The following is a 21,198-nucleotide window of genomic DNA, read 5'->3' on the forward strand; positions in this document are numbered from 1 at the left end:
TAAACAGCCAGGCTTCCATAATAGTTGAAGGATTTTAATTATTAAGTATGAATATAAGTAAAGTATCCTGACTTCTAGGTATTTGTAATAATCTATTCTAATTTTGTACATTATGCATGTAGCCAGTGGAGATGGAGTAAAAAAACTCACAAACCTGTCTTGATGTCAAGCAGCTCTGACAACTCTCTGTGTCCCTTTGTGTCTGCCTTCCAGCCAGCTCATCCACTGGAGGCTAAAGGCTCTACCCCATCCCCAATCCTCAGATACTGAATATTAAATAGATCTCAATAATGCCTCCTTGCTTTGTCCACATGTGGTATCCTGGAAACCCTTTGAAAAAAACAAGCCCCTTTACTTTCCTCTCTGGAAAACACATGTAGTGGCTTAGATTTATTGCCTCTGTTTGAATTGTAAACAGGCCTCTCCATCTCCCTTTCCTAGGGCTTTATGATTCAATTTTACCATCCCAGTGTCTTCCAACTCCCATCTTTGCTTGGTGATCCTGGCATTTCCTACCAACAAAATGTGGTATCTATTTAATTTAACAGAGTTAGATTTTTTGCAGGTTAAAGATCTTTGAATAGTTGGTGCAAGCACAGAATGTTTTGTCATGTGTGTCACTGAGGAAAGCATAGTCCTAGGGTTTGTGCAACTTTACTCTGCCCTATACATTACTACATCCTGGGGCAGTGGCCTGTAAGGCAGCTCCTTCTCACGTTTTTGGCTACTCCTGCATGTTTATTTTTACACAAGAATTTTGAAATTATCTCAAGAAACTACAGAGTAAGAAAGTAACTATTGTCATTTTTTTATTGGTAAGCTCAGATAGTAACTTTTCACAGTGGAATGCATGCTGAGTTCCCCTTTCAAGGAAATGGTATTTCTTTTGATTTGTTTTACATTATCACCTTTTTTTAATCTTTCTGGGGTGTTTATAATTTTTCTTCATTTTGGTTTTACAGATATCTTTGTTAAATTTATTCTTAGTTGTTTTATCCATTTTGTTGTTGCTATATACTATAGTTTACACGTATAACAGCTTATCTCTCAATTTTAATTTTAAATCCTGTTTTTAATTTATTCTTACATGCATTGCGGTTTTCCAGATATATATTCATCTGAAGTGCAACAAAAGATAGTTTACTCTTCTTTTTCCATTCCTGTATCTCTGGTTACCTTTACCTGTCTAATTTAATTTTGATAATTCCAAAGGCATGGTTAATAGTAATGAAAATGATGGCTTTTATTTCTAAATTTTTGATTTAATGGAAATGATCAAAATTTCCTCATGAATTGACCTGCTTGTTTATGAGCCATGTTAAGATAATAACAATTATTTCTTCTGTTACTGAACATTTTCTTTTGTAAATCAGAATTGTCAAGTTCTGGCAATTGCTTTCTTGTTATCTATGTTGATTTTCTCATTAGGATTTATGGATTTTCTTATTAGGTCTTAAATTAATTGTTTAAATAGGTTTCATATTATTGCTTCTTTCCTAAAATGAATAATTGTGGTATATTTTTGACACTTTTTAAAATATACTGATAATATTTCATTGGCTGTATTTTCTTTGGTAAAAGCAGTATTAGTGTGTATTATTCTATTTTTGTGCAATCTTTGTAAGTTTTTGGACTCCTTGTTATAATCATTTCATGAAAAAAATTGTGAAATTTTCTTTCTTTTTCCCATGCTTGAAATAGTTTAGGGAGATTTCTTACTATCTCATCTTGTAAACATTGGTATAATTTCCTATAAAACACTTTAAGGTTGGAAAATTCATTGTAGGAGAGCTCCTTGATAATTTAATATTAATATATCTTTTCCATGAATGTTATCCATTTTTATCTAGGTTTCCAAATTATTTTCCTAAAAATGGAAAATAGCCTTTTTTAGTGTTTTCTTTTACATCTATTCCTTTTAGGTGGATTTTTCTGTTGCCTTTTAGTTGTAATGTGAATAATTATGCTTTCTCCCACTCTTTTTCAAGTTAGATGTGCTATTGGATTAGCTAATATGTTAAGTAAAAAAATTTTTTTTGAGGTACTGGGGGCTGGAGATTGAACCTGGTACCTCGTATGTAGGCAGCTAGCACTCAACCACTGAGTTGCATCAGCTTCCCTATGTTGGTTTTATCATTTGTTTGTCTTATTGTTTGTTTTTGTTTTTTCAGGAGGCACCGGGAACCTAACCCAGGACCTCCCATGCGGGAGGTGGGCACTCAATTGCTTGAGTCAAACTTTCTTTTTTTTAAGATTTATTTATTTATTTCTCTCCCCTTCGCCCCCGCCCCCGTTGTCTGTTCTCTGTGTCTATTTGCTGCATGTTCTTTCTTTGTCCCCTTCTGTTGTTGTCAGCGGCATGGGAATCTGTGTCTCTTTTTGTTGCGTCATCTTGTTGTGTCAGCTCTCCGTGTGTGCGGCGCCATTCCTGGGCAGGCTGCACTTTCTTTCACGCTGGGCGGCTCTCCTTATGGGGCACACTCCTTGCGCGTGGGGCTCCCCTACACTGGGACACTCCTTGGTGGCAGGGCACTCCTTGCGTGCAGCAGAACTGCGCATGGGCCAGCTCCACAAGGGTCAAGGAGGCCTGGGGTTTGAACCGTGGACCTTCCATGTGGTAGATGGACGCCCTAACCACTGGGCCAAGTCTGCTTCCCATGCTTGAGTCAAATCTGCTCCTATTATGTTAATTTTTAAAGGTACCTTTTTGAATTGAATTATTCCTGTACTGTTTTTCAGTTTGCTATTCAAAAATTTGCTGTGATTATTTTTCTTTCTATGCTCTAGTGTTTATTTCATTGCTTTTTTCCTAGCTTTCTGAATTTGAGTTTACTTCACTCATTTTAATTTTTTTTTGGTATAAGTTTTTAATTATAATTATGTACAGTTCAGCATTACTTGAGTTCTATCATTACAGATTCTGATATGTCATATTTTTATTACTTCAATTTTGTTTAAATATTTCAGTTTCCTTTCCTATATCCCCTTTCATCTAAGAATGTTTTAAAAATTTCCAGGGAATGGATCTATTTAACAATAATTTCTAATTTTTTAAGTTTTTTTTTTTAAATCTCGTCCTCACCCAAATGATTCTCTCTCATCTATCTTTTCATTGTTTGCTCTCCTTCTCCAAGAGACACTGGTAACCGAACCCAGGACCTCCTACATGGGAGGTGAGTGCCCAATGGCCCGAGCCACATCTGCTCCCTGCAGGATGCAGTGTCTGCTGGCTTGTGGCATCTGCTCATTTTAGGCATCTGCTCTTTGTTGTGGTGCAGCATCTAGCTCGTTGCAGCAGGTGTGGCATCTGCTTGTCTTCTTTAGGAGGTAGCAGAACCCGAACCCAAGATCTCCCATGTGGTAGGCAGGCACCCAACTGGTTGGGCCACATCTACTTCAGGTACCCAACTGGTTGGGCCACATCTACTTCCTTAATTTCTGATTTTATTCACTTGTTCTCAGAGAATAATATTTTTGTTACTTTCTTAGTTTGAAATTTATCTAGAGACTTTATGACTAATTACATGAAAACTGTTTTGAATAATTCATATTCACTTTAAAATAAAGTATATTTCCCATTTTGATACTAGTTTTGATATATTTATAAGGTCTATTTTATCAATTATATTGCTCAAATGTTCATTTCTTTGCTAATTTCTATAAAATTCAGTTTATAATGATAGGAGAGCATTTATTGAAATTCGACGACTTTTATTGTGTATCTGGTTCCTCCTATCTCCTGTAATTTCTGTTATGTGAAAATTTTTAGAATGTCATTTGAGGTACAGGTATTAATATTTAATATGTTTATTATGAGTTATGCCTCTACCATTTTAAGGTGTGCATTATTTGTTGACTTAATGCTTTTTTTAAACCTTAATTATACCTTTTCAGTTAACAAGGACATTATCCTGTTTTCTTTATTTTTTGTACTTGCTTCATACACCTCTGTTCATGCTCTTATTTTGACCCATTCTCAATAGCTATTAAGTTTTTTCTTATATGCAGTTCTGTAGAATTTTGCACTATGATCCATATGGTTTAGTGTTTCTTCTGTGGAAGCTGTAAGTCATTCCGTTTTATTTCCACAAAACCCATTGTAGTAAATGGATAATTAACCTGCTATAGTAGCGTTGGAAAAAGAGACAGGAAGTACATTATTTGCAGCTAAAGTTAATGCTGAAATTTTCATAGCACTCAAAAAATCTCATTTGACTACAACTAGGAATTATTTTGTCATATTTGGAGAAAGAGAATGTGAATGCTGTAGATTCTCATGGGGCATGATAATAGAGATGATGATTATAATAATGATTGACAATTTTCTAGAATCAGTATACAGAGTTTTATATATTATCATACATCCCTTTTATAATATTTGAAAACTTACAAATTTCTATAAATACAAAAATAACACTTTAATTTCATCTCTTGAATGAATTGCTTGTTCTATGAGTGTTCTGGAAAAGTTGAGTGTAGGAAAGGTCAATAAAACAGTAAACTAGAGGCTGAGCTTTCATGATATTATTATTATTGTGAATGATTGTGGAAGGAAAACATAAATCTAAATTTTAAAATGTAGAATAAGATCATATGTGAAGATAGGTAAAAGATATGAAGAAGGCAAAACTCAACCAGTCAATAATCAGTAATATTAAAAATATTTTGATATTTATGTGGAAGACTAAGAAAAATGATGAATACAATTTGAGTTATATACAGTAGAACACAGTTAAATTTATAGCTTGCCCCCCTGAGGAAGGGGATGCTGCTTAAACATGTATACCCGATGCATGCCATGGGAATGTGCTAGGTTGGCCTGCAAAAGGTAGTCACTGGTTACATATGAAGACCATTTGGAAAGAATTAATTGAAATACATTGCAATGTAACAGTCCTGGTTCCATGAGCATATGTATTCATTGTTCATTGACTCCTCTCCTGAATTATGTGTGACTTTCGTGATAGTCTATATTGCAATGAAGAAAAAAAAGCTATAGAGACCATTATTAATGCTTCAGTAATGTGGGGCATAGAGCATAAAACAATTATTTTGACATTATGGCATTCTCATGAAACTAGGAAAGTTTATGGAAACTATCTTTAGTTTTAATGTGAACGTCTATGATGGACTTTGAAACAACTCAGATTTCATGGCAAGACTTTAGAAAGGTGATTTTGAAGTGTTGGTAACAGACCCAGTAGTGTTCTGTGTTTCACTGGGTGCTCTGCAATTAGAAATTCCATTTTGTGTACTTTGAGGTTCTCTAACTTCAACTATGGAACAATACTAAGGGAAAATCCCAACACCTGCTTCCTATATATTCACAGCCTTGTCAGAGTTCACTGACCATATGACATTGGATGAAAGAGTTAAAAATATCATTCTTATGCTCTGCAAAACTATATACTTTATTTCTACTGGAGCATTTAGAATTACTACTATAGTAAATTCTAAGGAAGTCCCCCAAATTTTATTTTGCCTAATTTGTATTCTTCATGAACAGAACTTTTTCACTTTATCAAAATGCTATTTTATAAAATTGAGGAGGTAAATTCAGCAGAACTGATACTCTTTCATTATTGCAAAGGAAAGAAGCAAAAAAACTAAAAAACCAAGTAACAGCTTTTATTATGACAATTTCTCAAATGAAATTTGTATGTTTGTTTATTTCTTGATGCCTGTGAAGAGTGTATTTCATTTGTCACACAGGTACTTATACAGAGTATATTTAGCCTCATATTGCAACTCCATTAAAAAATGCGTTCTTTTTCTTCAAATACTATTTATTCCTGATATTTAAGTTACCACTGAAGTAATTCATTTTACTACTGGTGTGTTTTCCCAGAAGATTTTACTTTGCAAAATGTAAAAAAAAAATCCCAATAGTCCTCCAAGAGACACCATAGTCATATAGTAATGATATAATCAAACAGATTTATATCATTAAATTCTTATTTTCTTCCAGGCAAATAGATAAATATTTTGCATCTATTACCCACATCAACAAAATTTAGGTCTGTTTAAATTTATTTGTTATTGCTGGTGGTAGTTTGAAGCTGTATGTTCTTAAATCAAATCGAAGAGGCTACTTCAATTAAGGTATGACCCATTTCATTCAAGATGGGTTTTCATCACCTTGCTGAAGTTCTTTATAAATGGGATGAATACAAGGAGTGAGAGAGAGAAAACCTTGGGAGCAAGAAGTTGAATGATGAAACCCAGAAGAGAAGGAGAGACCAGCAGTTATTGCCATGTGCCTTGCCATATAGCAGAGAAGCCAAGGATTGCCATAAGTCAATGTTTGGGAAGAAAGCACAGATGATGTCTTGATTTGGACATTTTCTCAGCCTCATGCTGCAGACTAATAAATTCCCATTGTTTATGCTGACTAATTTCATAGTTTCTGCTTTAAGGCAGCCCAGGAAATGAAAATAGTATTTTATTTGGTGAAGATACAATTTTCTTGTCAAACATACACAATTTCCATGAATTGACTGAAAGGAGAGTAAGCAATAAAGACCTATAAAGAAAAACTAAGATAAACAATTGCAGAAAGGAGAAGTGATTTGTTGAAACTAGAAATATTACAGTTTAGAGTTTTGTTTTTAGTGGAAACTTGGAATGGTGAACAAAGCCTAGGCCTTAACTGTGTATGGCAAAATCTGTGTAAGAAAGAACTAAGATGCTAGTAAAAAGAAGTGAGAGAGGAAGTAGCACAAAGTAAAATCCACAACTCAGCAGTCAAAAATATCAGAATGATGTTGAAAAATGCCTTGGACAAGAAAAAAACAAACAACCAAAAAACAGGTAATTAACTCTCAGTATTCAGAGGAAAGAGATGATGAATACACCTTAGTTTTCTTTTTTACTTTATTGAAAATCACAACTAATATTTAAGCAATAATTTCTTCATGCTATGAATTAGACTACTCCCCCAAGAATGAATAGTAACAGTGGGCTCATGTATTTTCATTGTGGATTTATTAGCAATTTTTTTTCATACTTTTCATACATGCATCAGTGAATATATCTGTGAATAAAATTTTTCAGGCATTCACAATAATTTTGATAAAATGATAAAAATGAAATAAAGTGTTCGAAAGAGTAAAATAAAATTTGTTGTTCAAAGTAATAATATTCTGGAAGGCATCATATCCAAATATAAATAAAATTATCTTAACTAAAGAAGAAACTATGATACATTCAAAGAAGGAACCATACATGCATATATGGAAAAGAAAAAAAAGCAATTCCATAAAAGGCTGTATTTTATGATATGATTATGGTTTAGAATTATAATAGGATGATATTTTGTTTCTGTTGACATTTTAACCTACCTTACAACAAGAAACCTTTTTTACCCTTTCCTCTTCATCATTTCTTCCTCATCTTTGTCTGCAGAGCGCTTCAAAAGCTTCAGAAGAATGAGCTGTGCCCTCATTCTTCTACTATTTACTTCTGTGTCCTCTGGCAACTCTGGACTTAACTTCTTCCAGAACCTCAATCTTATTTCCTCACCTTGGTTTTCCTCACCCTCAAAGGTACTGGCAGATTCCTGTTGAGAATTCAAAAATTATGGCTTAAAATAATTGTTTAAGCACTATTGAAATTTGGTTCATTACTATGGTCTCTTCTATAGGATGTTTTACACTGTTTTTCAAAACTTATATGCAAAAAGTCAGTCTATTTTAAACTAGATATCATTCACATGGCTATTTCTGAGGCAGAATATAATCTAAAATGAGTCCTGCATCAGAGATAATCTGCCATACATATTGTGGATACATACCAATGCATGCATAGAGGTTAAAAAAAAAAAAAAGAAAGAGTTTTTTGAAGATGGCAGCTTTTCAGCTTCAGGGTCAGAAAACCAAAGGAATAAAGATTTTGGAAATCATATGAGTCCTGATTTCAAAAGATTGGGTCCACGGTTTATTTGCTAATGCTCACATTGTGAAAATAAATATCCCTAGAGTTGAGCTCCCACTCTTTGAAATGGAGTCATTTCAATAAATATAGGGAAAAAATTTTGGAGAATATCAATTTGTTAACCAGGTGAAACCATTCAAAATAGAAAGAACTTTATAAGACTGAGAGTTTACTTGGCTTTAAAATCAGGGTGCTCTTGGGTTTGTCTGTAATTTTCTTATAGTTAGACTGAGATTATGTATTTTTGGCACACAAAAAATGCAGAAGAGATCCATGTGTAATCAGTATAGCATATCAGAAGATGCATGGTATGATATAGATAGCTTATTACCAATGACATTAATTTTGATCACTTGGTTACAGTGCTGTATACCAGATTTCTCTACTGTAAAGTGACAATTTTTACCTTTTTAATTAAAGTTTTTTGTAGGGTTATGCTTGAAGACTATGCAAATCACACTGTTCAAGACTATGTTCAAGACTATGCAAATCACACTGTATGTGTGTATGTATAACTAAACATCATGTATTTATACACATATAATTGCAAACATACATACATATTTAATATATGTATATTTAAATACACATACTCAATAAATTTATTCTTTCTAAAGTACTCCAACATATCTATTCCATCAAATCTTATTTTCCTAATACTTTGTTTTCTGAGGTCTCCATATACCTGCTCCATTTTGGGGTTATGCTATCTAAAGCTGATACAGAACTTTAGTGTGATTTAAGCTTTGCCACTCTCTTTAGTAGATCCCTCAATTTCCTTGGTCTCCTAGGGAAAGTGACTTTCTCTTTATAGGTGTTCTTCCTTATTTGGTTGAAGTATATTTTAAAATAGTTTTCTTTAAAAAGGGTGCATTTTATTTTGGAGAATATTGCAAAACCAGCATTGTTTATCAGTATCTATTAACCCACATTCATTCTAGCTGGAAGTTTTATAACCTGGATCGGTAGAACACATTGTATTGTTTTGAATTGCATTTACTAAATCGTAAGTTTATTATTCATCTATTTCATTTATTAAACATCTCATGTAAAACTGTTTATTTTTAAGTTTGAGGTGTTTTTAAATTTTTGTGCTCAATGAAAATAAAGCAAATTAGTCCTTGTTCTAGCATAGGTGTTACAAATTTATTTTTGTAATCTCTCTTTGATTTCTTTAAAGATTTTTATACCAACCTGCATACAATTGATTAGTCTTTTTCCTTATCATTTCTGGGTTATTTATCCTCCATACAAGACATACATTCTCTAAAATCAAACTTTACTTTTATTTCTTCTACTGCTTTTATGGCCCTGTCCTATCTTCCTGACATTTTTTTTTATGAATTACTACCAGAAATTATACAGTGTCTAATGATGCAATGCATCACAGCTCTCTGAAATCTTTGACCCTACATGTATGTTTGCCCCTTCTAAACAAATCTACTCTGTGTCTACTTTTCAGCAAAACAAAAACTGTCATGGGATTTGAAATTTCATTACTATGTTCCACCAAGTTTTGTGACCGAATATAATCCTTGATGTAACATGTCACTTCTTAGAACATAAAAGCATCCATAATCTCTTTAATTTTTAAATGATACTTTTAACATACTCATTCTTAAAGACTCACCTAAATCATTATTTCATCATCTCTTTCATCCACAAAGCAACCTGCTTCATAGATTTTGCCCATTTTCAATTCATCCCCATTTTCTAAGACCATCTTACTTATTTTTGGCAAATAAGTGTAGGTTAACTGAAATTTTCTGCAGTAACCTGGAAACTCATTCTGAATCAAACTCTTATATTACTTGCCTTTTTATGTCCTTTATGTGGTACTGGCATATAATAAGTAAATGCTAAAGCCTCTTTATTGAAGCTTTACAATTGTAAAGGTATGGAGAGGAATTTGAATTGGATTGAAAAATGGATGGATGACTAAACACTAAAGCTGTATTTCAAAGTCTTATTCCTATTGTAAGATTCATGGGTCATATAAATAGATATTGCTACAAACATGTCCAATCATTAACTCACATGCCACAGGACAAAAAAAAAAAAAATTCCCATAGTTACTCCTCATAGTGTTTCATGTCTTTTCTAGAGTTATTATCACACTTTGATTCTCAATTTAGAAATCAAAGAACTTCCTATTTTTTAAACCATTTCTCATCTTTCATATCTAATCAGTCAAATGAACTCTCATTCTATGCTTTCCATTCACAAACCAGGATGATATACTTACTGACAATTTCATCAGATTTTGCTTTCCTTATATCTAAAACCATATCTATATCTTTATTTTTACTATATGTCTATATCTATCTATACACACATATGTATATATATTTACATTCTGAAATATTTGCTTTTATATATTATCTCAGTTAGAAATGGAATTTGAAATGTAATGATTTTAGGCAATCATTAACTTTCGTAATGAATCCTTTGACCAATCAATTTTAAAAGGGAACCTCTACCACCACTACCTCCTCTCAATCTTCCTTCCTTGCTTTATTTTTCCTCCCTACCATTTCACAAACACATCATGTATTTTATTTATGGATGGTTTGTACTGTCTCCACTACTAAACTTCAAGCTCATTAAGAATATAAGGATTTTGATCTCTTTTCCTCACTGTAGACTGATATTTGCTGAAAGCATGAATAAATGAAGGAATGAATGAATCATCATAGTTAATTTGTGTCAAGCATCTGTGGGGTGTCAGGTACTGTGTTAGACATTTTTATACAGATTGGTTTGTTTATGCTTCCCAATACCTCTGTAAGGCCTCTTTTATAGTTTGATCAATTGGGGATAAAATTGACTAAGATCCTTGCCATTAATTATCAGTGACTTAAACTTGGGTTCAGGTCTGTCTAACTGCAGTTCATGCTGTTCACCTCTAAACTCTACGCAACTAGTTAATAAAATACTGGCCTACAAAGACGGTGATGAGTCTGCACTGCTCATGCCTCACTGTAATATTATTTGTTTGATGACAGTATAAGCTTGAAATGGATCTTAACTGTGGAAACAATCTAAATGGAAAATTAGGCGGCGGACTTGGCCCAGTGGTTAGGGTGTCCGTCTACCATATGGGAGATCCGGGGTTCAAACCCCAGGCCTCCTTGGCCCATGTGGAGCTGGTCCACGCGCAGTGCTGATGTGTGCAAGGAGTGCCCTGCCACGCAGTGGTGTCCCCCACGTAGGGGAGCCCCACGTGCAAGGAGTGCGCCCTGTAAGGAGAACCGCCCAACACAAAAGAAAGTGCAGCCTGCCCAGGAATGGCACCGCACACACGGAAAGCTGACACTAGATGACTCAACAAAAAAGAAACACAAATTCCCGTGCCACTGACAACAGAAGCAGACAAAGAAAGAACATGCAGCAAATAGACATAGAGAACACACAACTGGTTGAGGGGGGGAAAAAGGGAGAGAAATAAATAAATAAATCTTTAAAAAAATAAATGGAAAATTGTTGGCTTTAAAACCTTTTCCTCTTCTGCCAGATTTTTTACCCATGACCCTAATTTTATTCTTTTTGCAAGTCAAGTCCTACTTAAAAATACGTATTTATTTATTTATTTGTTTGTTTGTTTGTTTGTTTGTTTATTTATAGGTACCAGGGCCAGAGAGTGAACCCAGGCCCAGGCCCTCTTAAATGGGAAATCAGGCTCAACCATTGAGCCACATTGGCTCCCCTGAGTTGGTTTTCTCATTTGTTTGTTTGTTGTTTGTGCTTATCTTAGGAGGCATGGGCAACAGAACCCAGGACCCCCCGTATGGGCAGCAGGCACCCAACCCCTTGAGCTACATCCACTCCCTCAGAACAATTTTATTAAAGGACAAATATTATCATTTCCTGAAACTAATTTGAATCTTTCTATGGAGATTCAAAACAGACTCAGAGCATAGCATTCAAAGATCTCCAAAATCTCCTATTTTAACTAATATTTTCTTTTTCTGTAGTGTTTCGTGTCACTCTCTGCTCTATCTACAGCAAGCTGATACCTGTCTACTTAAGTAATCATGGTTTCCATATCTTCACTCTTTTTTTCATGTTCTTCCATTTACGTTAAATACCCTCCTACTGCCACCTTTGCATCTATGCTCAGATCAAATGCCTCTTCCATGCAAGAAGCTTTTTCTGATTCTCTCCATATAGGAATGACGGCTTCTTCCTCTGGCATACTGAAGTAGAGTACAAGTGGCATAATATTTGGCATGTTGCTCTTCTTGTGATGTGAAGCTCATGTCTTCTCACATAATAACGCGTGTCCAAACTGATGGCAAGGCTTGTATTTTCATGTTTCTCCAAATTAAATTATCAGTCATCATGATGTACAAGATATACCATACTATTTACTGGACTCATTTAACTTAAATGAGTTCATCTGTTGTATTTACAAATTATCAGATAAAAAAATCACTTCTCTATTTTAAAGTATTTAAATGAGAAATCATAGAATGCTAGAACTATTTCCTTCCTAATTTAAAAATATTTCTTCTTGACTTTGGAACAAATTTCATATTGCGCTGTGCCAAGTCAACAACAGTGAACAAAGTTCAGGAACTATGCATGTCCCTTCCAAATTCCATTTGTTAATTTTTAACTTATTCTTTGATTAACTGTCAAAGAACAGAGTGTGAAGGAGCTGCTGTTATGATGACTAAGAAGCTGTTTTTGGGTACTTCTTGTGCAACTGTGTGGATTCTGTGGGAAGGTCCTGGTGTGGCCCTGGGACTTGAGCCATTGGCTTAACATAAGGATCAGTCTAAAGGAATTCACTGAGTGGGGTCATGAGGTGACGGTGCTGGGTCTGTGGCCTCATTGGCCTCAGCAAGCCTTCCACACTGAACCCTGGGTCACTGGGCAGAGAAAGTGCTGAGAACACAGTAACATGAATTTTTGGATTTCATGCCAAACTTATCCTGGCAATCAACAACGAACTGCAAGAAATTTTGCTTCAAACAACAGTTTATATGAAACATCTGTGTGAAAGTTTAGTGTATAATCAGACATTCATCAAGAAGCTCCAGGAAACCAACTATCATACAATGATGAAAGATCCCTTGATGCCCTGTGGAGCGCTGACAGATGAGTTGTTTGCAGTCCCTTTTGTGAAGGTACTAAGGACTTCCACAGATGACATGATGGAAAAATACTGTGGGAAACTTTCACCTCCACCTTCCTATGTACCTATTCACATTTACTGATTAACAGGTACATAGGACCTTTGTGGAAAGGGTGAAAAGTATGTTTTCACTTTTCTTAAACTTCTGGTTCCAGCAGTGTGGCATTCAATTTTGGGACCAGTTTTAATGAAACGTTAGGTAAGAGACTGCTTCATTCTAAATTAGTTATCAAAAGAAACTTAGAATGATTCAAATGAAGTCTAGGTAAATGAAAAGAATATATTTTTAAAAGTAAACCTCTTCAGGTGAAATAAAAAAACTGATCATCAATAACTAATGGGGGAAGAGAGGCAAGAAATCCTTTGTCATGTTTACACTTTCTTTAGTCATCTGACCATTTCTGTAAGAGACCCTGATTTTAACAGTTTGTTCTCAAAACAAAAGGCTATATAAAACAAGCAAGTAAATGTGAATCCAATGTAAGTTGTTTTGTTTGTCACATATAGACTGTCATGAACAAATCTATTACACTGAGTTTACCTATTGGGTAAGTTTCTACTTCTTATTTGTAAAGAAATTGTAATGTTTGCTGTCAGAGTAAAATAACCTCCTTACCTGGCACCAGTAATAAAATGAACTTTGATCAAATTAACAATATATGATTTGGCTCTTTACTTTGCCTGAAATTGGCTTCACAATATTTTGAGAATCACTTATTATTACTCTCAATTTTAAAACATTCCTCTTAGACCAAGGTACCTGCCTTCTTGGTCCTCTCATAAATTTAGGATGGAGAATTCCAACAATCCTTTGTGGATTATCTCATCTTGGCAAGTCATGTTAACTAATCTAACTTGGTTTTCCAAAAGATATATTGTTTCACAGAACCAATGTTCAAAGGAACCCACTTTAAAAATCCTTAATTTTAGATATGATTTGAACTTACACTGCACTGATTTCACAGTAGATAATTTTTTTTTTTTAGCGATCAATTACTCTCCCCTTTATTCTTTTTTTTTTTTAATTTTTTTATTTTTTATTGACTTTGTAATAATATTACATTAAAAATATATATGTGAGGTCCCATTCAACCCCACCCCCCCACCCTCCCTCTCCCCCCCCAACAACACTCGTTCCCATCATCATGACACATCCATTGGATTTGGTAAGTACATCTTTGGGCACCTCTGCACCTCATATACATTGGTTCACATCATGGCCCATACTCTCCTCTATTCCATCAAGTGGGCCCTGTGAGGATTTACAATGTCCGGTGATTACCTCTGAAGCACCATCCAGGGCAGCTCCATGTCCCGAAGACGCCTCCACCTCTCATCTCTTCCTGCCTTTCCCCATACCCTTTGTCCATTATGTCCCACAGTAGATAATTTAACAATCAGTATGTACGACCTGCATGTGGATAATATTTTAGGATCTATAGGATCTATGGATTTAAGTAAATAAAACAGGGATCTTGTTCTCAACTCCATCCTCAGAGATAAGTGGAAGAGTCAGAATTATAAACATAGTACTATGAATCTTTGGTATAACAGAGTTATGAATTAAACCCTCTGGGAGGCCATTAAGTTTATTGCAAGAAACAGAAACATTATCAGAGGCAAAGAATGAGGAAAAGGAACCTACCACTAAGTAAGAGCATGTACTGACAGTGACTGCCATCCTCGTCTTGCCAGGACTCTCTTATTATGACAAAGATTTGCCATATTATTCCTCTGATGAAAAGATGGGTATGGCTTTCCATTTGCTTGGCAATGACTAATACAGTCTTATTGGCTTAAGATCATTTACTGACCCTTTCTTTTTACCCTAGTATCCCATTAAATTTGATATTTTTAATACAATACGTTTGCTGCTTCTGGTTTCCTAATTTTTATCTTTCTTCTTCTTAATACTTCACTTTTAACTAGACTGAGATAAAATATTTTTTCTATAAAAACTATTGCAGTTCATTGTTGATTTCTATAAGATCTAAGTGCATCTTTAATTCACAGGTAATAAATTATACTTAATCACATCAAAGTAGAAAACAATATGTAATTTAATTTTATTTACTAGAAATAGTAAGGATTTCTGTTTCTAAATATCCCTGGACCACACACATCAGGTTTTGCAATTATCAAATATCCCCCATTAACTTCTGTCATTTGTTATGTTGTGGGGTATTCTTTCTTTTACTTGGGTTCCATTGCACAATAAATTTGTCCACTTTAGTATCTGACATATGCAATTGAGGTCTCTGTAGCCAGTGCCTCAAAGGAAATGCCAGGACAAATTTTATACTACTAAGAAGGCATCAAGCTGCTCCAGTAAAAAGGAGCTCCATCCTTTAGTGGCAGAGAGCATATATTAAAAACTTGAAAATGTTGAGGAAATTTTTCTTCTTGATCTAGCTTGATTTCTACTGTGAGCTTTAGTAAATATAATGCCACACCTCTTAGAAAAGAGTTTTTCTTTATTCTTTACTGAGTTTCAAAGAAAAGAGTTTCCTTCTTCTTGTACTCTACCTATTTCTACTCATCTAAATGTGTGGGGAGAATTTTCTTCTTTATAGATTTTTTAAGTCAAATTAAGGATCCCAAATGTATTTTATGAGTTGAACTTTAAATGACCTTGGTGGAATCTTATGGAACAGTATGTTTTTGATGAAGGATATACTTTTTGTATTTTCATAGCTGCATAGTTGTCATATGTGCCATGGTAGGGCCTCTTTACTACAGCCACAGAAAGAAATTCTGAGTTTCTTGCTCAATAATATATATGTAATTTCTGCCGTGGATATATCAATCCGTTTTTAAGTTTCCTGTTATAATTTTCAGAACTGAAGTTTGCCCTTTGACGTACTCATGGCTGTCAATTCATTGACAAAGAATGAAATATTATTGTTTTTCTAGTAGCCAGCAAGCAATAAAGGTATGAAAATATAAAGCAAAAAGGAAAGTTTGAGATTTATTGCACCATTGCTATATTGGTTGTTTAAGATAGGTGTTAAGATAACCAAAGAAAGCAAATTTAAAGGAACAATATATTTTATATCTTTATCTTTTCTAAAACAGCTTTCTATTTTCTGTTTATTTAGAAAATTAGTGATGCTTCTGTAGTTCCAAACAATAATTTACTAGGGCAAAGGACTGAATGGATTTGTCATAGTATACATGAGTAATGGAAAAGTATAGACGTTTGTATGTATAAGTATTGTGGGTTAAATATAGTCCTTAGGCTTTATGGCATTTTTTAACTATATCATCTTCAGCAGATTTTCTTTTGCTGCAAGTACTCTCAATGGTTTTCTTTATTTTATTTTCTCATGTTCTTTATTAGACAAATTTGAATATACTAAATATAATTTTGCTTTTGACATCATATTAAAAATAACAAATATATATGGTTTTGTCAATTGAATCACATCTCTCACAAAAGGCATGTTCATGTCCCAACTTCTGATCCTGTGGATGTGTAAATAGGACTTTTTAAGATGCCATTAATTAAATTCTGTCCAAACTAAATATGTGTGGGTCTTTATCCAATATGACCGAAGTCCTCATAAGCAAGAGATAAGATCACAGAAAGAGAAAAGCCACAGGGAGCAGCCAGAGGCTAGAAGTCAACAGAACACAGAAGAGAAAGGAAACTCTACCACATGCACTGCCATGTGATGGAAAAGCCAAAGAACCCTGAGGATTACTGGCCAGCTAAAAGTTACCTATCCAGAAGGAAGCAAGCCTCCTAAGCTTCTGAATGTGAGCCAATAAATTTCCATTGTTAAGCTAACCCATTGTATGGTTAAAAAATACATGGTTAAAAAATTCAAATGGGCTAAAAGTAGTTATAATGAAAAGATAATTTCTTCTCCCTTCCCCCAAGCTTGCATTATTTGCTTTTCTTGTTTCCATTTCAAGATACTGTCTATGAATTATTAAATATTTGTATGTGTATATGTACTTTATTTCATTTTTTTACTCAGTGGGAACAATGACTATTCATTTCTACTTCCTTTTTTCGCCTAGTATAGATCTGAAGATCTTTTCACATCAACATTTAAAAATCTGCATCATTCCTTTAATTGGCTTAATAATATCACTTTGTATGGATCACAAAAAAAAAAATCAATGAACTAGTCTAGTACTAGGAACTACTTGATTTGTCCAACTCTCTGTTATTACATCAAATATTATTTTGATTCTTTACATGTATTTCTGCCATTTTGTTCTCTGAAACTGTTGAAACATTATGATTTATCTTTAGGCCTTTATGGAGGGTGGGCATCGTTTCAGTGTTTGTTCAGTTTTCTATTGGCCCATTTATTTTATTGTTCTATAATTCTTCAGGCATTTTAGGAAATGTAAATATTTTTTCTGTGATATGTATTCCAAATAATTTTTTCAGTCCACCAGTTAATTTTTGAATGTTTAAAAGAATTGATAAACACTTTAATATTTTAAATATATTTTAAATGTTAAACAGTTCCGATTTTGAAAACAAATCATACCTTCAAAGTATATAAATTTTAACAGTACATGGATTCAAAGAAATTCATTATATAGTCTAATCTTTTTTTATGTATTACAAATCTATTTTCTCAATTTATGTGTCTTCTCACTCTCTTTGTAATATCATAAGTTGAATTGCAAATTTAAAATATAGTATAGTTGAATTAATAAATCATTTCCTTTTTGGGTTAACCTTTATATTTCTGTATAAATCCTTCCTATTTCTAATCATTAAGAATTCCTATTATATTGTCCTCAAAAAAGCTATGGTTTTGCTTTGAATTAGAAGGTTTTACTGTACTTGGAATTTTATTTTTTGTATTGGTAGGGTCAATTTCTTTTCTTTTTCTTCTCTCCCTTTCCTGTCTTCCTTCTTTGCTTCAGCCTTCCCTTCTTCCCCTCCTTCCTTCTTTCTTGTACAAAGGGATAAGGAATTGCCCCACTACTATTTATTGAAGAGCCCTTCTTTCACCTGTTTACTTACAAAGGCTTTCTTTGTAATTCAGAAATTTCATTATATATGTGGGTTTGCATTTATTCAATAACTTAACTGTTTTTTAAAAATTATTCTTGTCTTCCCACAGGAAATTACTCTCCCACCTGGAATCTGTTTTCTGGAGGGAGCAATTACTGATAATTCTTGACACTGCTCCTCCATTCAGATTTTAGAATCTCTTCTAAAGGTCTACAAAAATTGTCAATATTTATGAAACTTTGGACTTTGAGATTAATAACATTTGCAATGAATCTGTAGATTGATTTGGAGGAAATGAGCATTTTTATGAATTTCAATCTTCTTATCTATGAACATATATCCATTTTTCTATAAATGTTTTTCAGAAGATTTTATAATTCTAACCATCAATGGCTTACACAAAATTATAAAAAGATTTTCAAGTTGAATTATATATTTTCAACTAAATATTCTGATTGTTGCCAGAACCATAGAAATTGAAAATGCTAATTCATATTTTGTTTGTATCCAATAAAATGACAAAACTCTCTTATTCATTTTATGATTTACCTGTGTATTTGCAGGGTTTGCAATCACACAATTTACAAAAAAATATATAGATTAGCTAGGTCTCATTTGTTATATTTGCTTTTATTTCTTGTTTAACTCTGATGGATTAAGACTGTTGAATTAAAATTGTCATTAACCCATACAATTGACTTGTTCTGATTTTATGACAACACTTTCAATATTCCAACATAAAATATTATGTTTGATGAGAGATTTTGTTAAGTGTCTTTCATCAGACTAAAAGCGTACTTTGTATTCCAAATTTGCTAGTAGTTTTAATTATGTGTAAATTTTGAGTTTTTTAATTGCTTGAGATATTATGTTTTTTCCTTTTCCAGTTCATAAAGTGAATTTCACATTTTAGTTTTCAAAATTTTAAAGTATCATTTCATTCCTAGAATGAATTCAACTTGCCTATATATGTTCTTTTAATATTAAAATACTGAATTTTGTTTTAGACTTTTGGTCTCTGAAACCATGAAAGAATTAATTTCCATTGTTTAAGTCAATCTGTTATGTGGTATTTGTCATAGGAGCATGCCATAATAAGACAATCAACACCTTTACTCTTTGGTAATATGATCATTTTAGACTGTGTTGTATACATACTCCAACCCAAGCTCACATGTATTTTAAGTTTGAAATGTTATTTTTTGGTTTTGACTCTTTATGTTCTCAAAATAGATCTACTCTTTTGATGATCTCATCAAATTAAATGGATTCAATTATAAATTGTGTGCTGATGACTCAAAATTTATGTATTTTTGTGTCCTATCTCCCCTGTACTGCAGACTTATAAATCAATCTGCCTTCATCATACCTACATTTAGATATTCATTTGTATTATGGATGTTTCTTATGTAAAATGAGCACTGCTCTTACCCATCCCAAATGTGTTCTTCCTGGTATCTTTACCTTTTCATTTATTGGAAATTCAGTTCTTCCTATTACTCCAATGAAAACACATGACTCATTATTCAACAATTTCTTCTCCCATTCCACAAGCAACCTATCAGAAGTTCCTATTACCTACCCTCAAAATATATGCAAAAGAAGTAGAAGAAAAAAAAGACAGTAAATATATACCATCCATTTCTCTAGTGTAACTGTCCTCAGGAAGATAGGAATTTCTGCTCATAAAGTCATCCAGGTATCCACTAATTGACTGCCTTGTTGCTCTGCCATCTCTTAAGATGTTATTCTTGCCAATAGAACTGGACAAGGACACCTGTATTCTATTCTGAGAAACAGTGAAGGAGAAGTTGAGAACAAACACCATCTCTTTTAAAAGATACAAACCAGAAATTGTACATATTTATTTCATTGCATCCCTTTGGAAAGAACTTATCTAGAGACTCTAAGATTGTTTCTCCTTATATCAAACATGCTAATATGGCTTACTTTTGAGAGATTGGTAATTGTCACCCACTGAAGCCTCCTCCTATTTACCTCATCTACAGTAAGGCATTTGGCTGTGCATTGAGGCTGCATGCAAGGAATTTTTGCAATTAAATACCATCTCATTTGATTGAGTGGGTAGATTTAAACAATAAATTCACTCAACATTTATGTGAGAGCTCAAATTTTATGACCTATTGATAAATTATATATTTTATACAATTATCCATTACTTGTATAATTAAATTTTGTGTGACTATAATACAATAACTATAGGAAAATCTTTTCTGATCAATTTTAATTTAGCATTTTTGTTCCATAATTACTCATGTGTCCCTTTTCAAAAATCTTATGAAATGTTTATCAACTTTATTATCATTATATTGAGTTCAAATTCTTTTCTCTTTAAATCCCTTTTATATTTGTTGTTGTGAACTGCTGCCTTAAATAAAGAATTTTTGAAAATACTTTAAGCTCATTTTTCTTCAAATGAAGTCTAATTGTTAGGCATATCAAAACCAACTAGATGTTTGATATCAAGGAAGAAGGTAAAATACATAGATCAAGACATATATAGGACATAAACACATTGGCCCTGAAGCTATGAAATTAGTTTTCATACAGTCTCTGACAATTTCAAGTTTAGTTTGCTTGGGTAAAACTTCTTTATTATCAAATTAAGGCATTGATTATATAATCTCAGATACAACTTTAAACACTAAAATGTGGAAATTCTAAAAGGAAGCACTCTAGAAGTTTCTAAGATCCCTGAGTTTTTTTTTCTCAGTTGCAAAATATGTGTTCTGTGTATTGAAATTGTTTCCTAGACATTTGCAAATAGTTCTTACATTTTACAAAAATCCTAAGATTGATACTTAAAATTTGTCTCCCATCAAAAAATACCATAAAGGCAAAACTAAAATAAACTTGGTATGGTCATGTATACATTACTTGCCCAAAGGAGGATGCCATGGGTGTGAGTTTTTCAGGAACGTCTTATTAAGGAAATAGAGGTCCAACAAGAGAAATGTTGGAATGTGACCCAAGAGGATAAGGTGGACCATTATTGTTGGGATCATTGGCCTATATGAGTGAACTAGAGTCGGTAACAAGTGTATGCAGGGATACATTTCTAGTTGGAGACTGGAAAGGCATGGAGACATGATTTGGTATAGATATTGTGGGGCTAACTTGT

The 21,198-nt window shown here is 33.3% G+C and overlaps 1 protein-coding gene across 5 annotated transcripts in view; it reads left to right on the top strand.

The window, feature by feature from the left end:
• The window catches only part of LOC101437136 (UDP-glucuronosyltransferase 2A1), an 80,873-nt gene that overhangs the window by 43,606 nt on the left and 16,069 nt on the right, over positions 1–21,198 (top strand). The window contains exons 1-2 of one of the 5 annotated variants that reach the window (XM_058297560.2): positions 13,050–13,064; positions 15,911–16,004. The exons of 1 other annotated variant lie outside the window; for it this stretch is intronic. The gene's annotated coding sequence lies outside the window, so the exon portion shown is untranslated. Of the gene's footprint in view, positions 1–12,957; positions 13,065–13,153; positions 13,272–15,910; positions 16,005–16,587; positions 16,832–21,198 lie in introns of those variants that run through there. 3 more of the 5 variants (XM_004477567.5, XM_004477565.5, XM_058297545.2) reach the window with 3 other exon arrangements.

Source organism: Dasypus novemcinctus, chromosome 1 (genome assembly GCF_030445035.2).
Source record: "Dasypus novemcinctus isolate mDasNov1 chromosome 1, mDasNov1.1.hap2, whole genome shotgun sequence".
Taxonomy (NCBI): domain Eukaryota; kingdom Metazoa; phylum Chordata; class Mammalia; order Cingulata; family Dasypodidae; genus Dasypus; species Dasypus novemcinctus.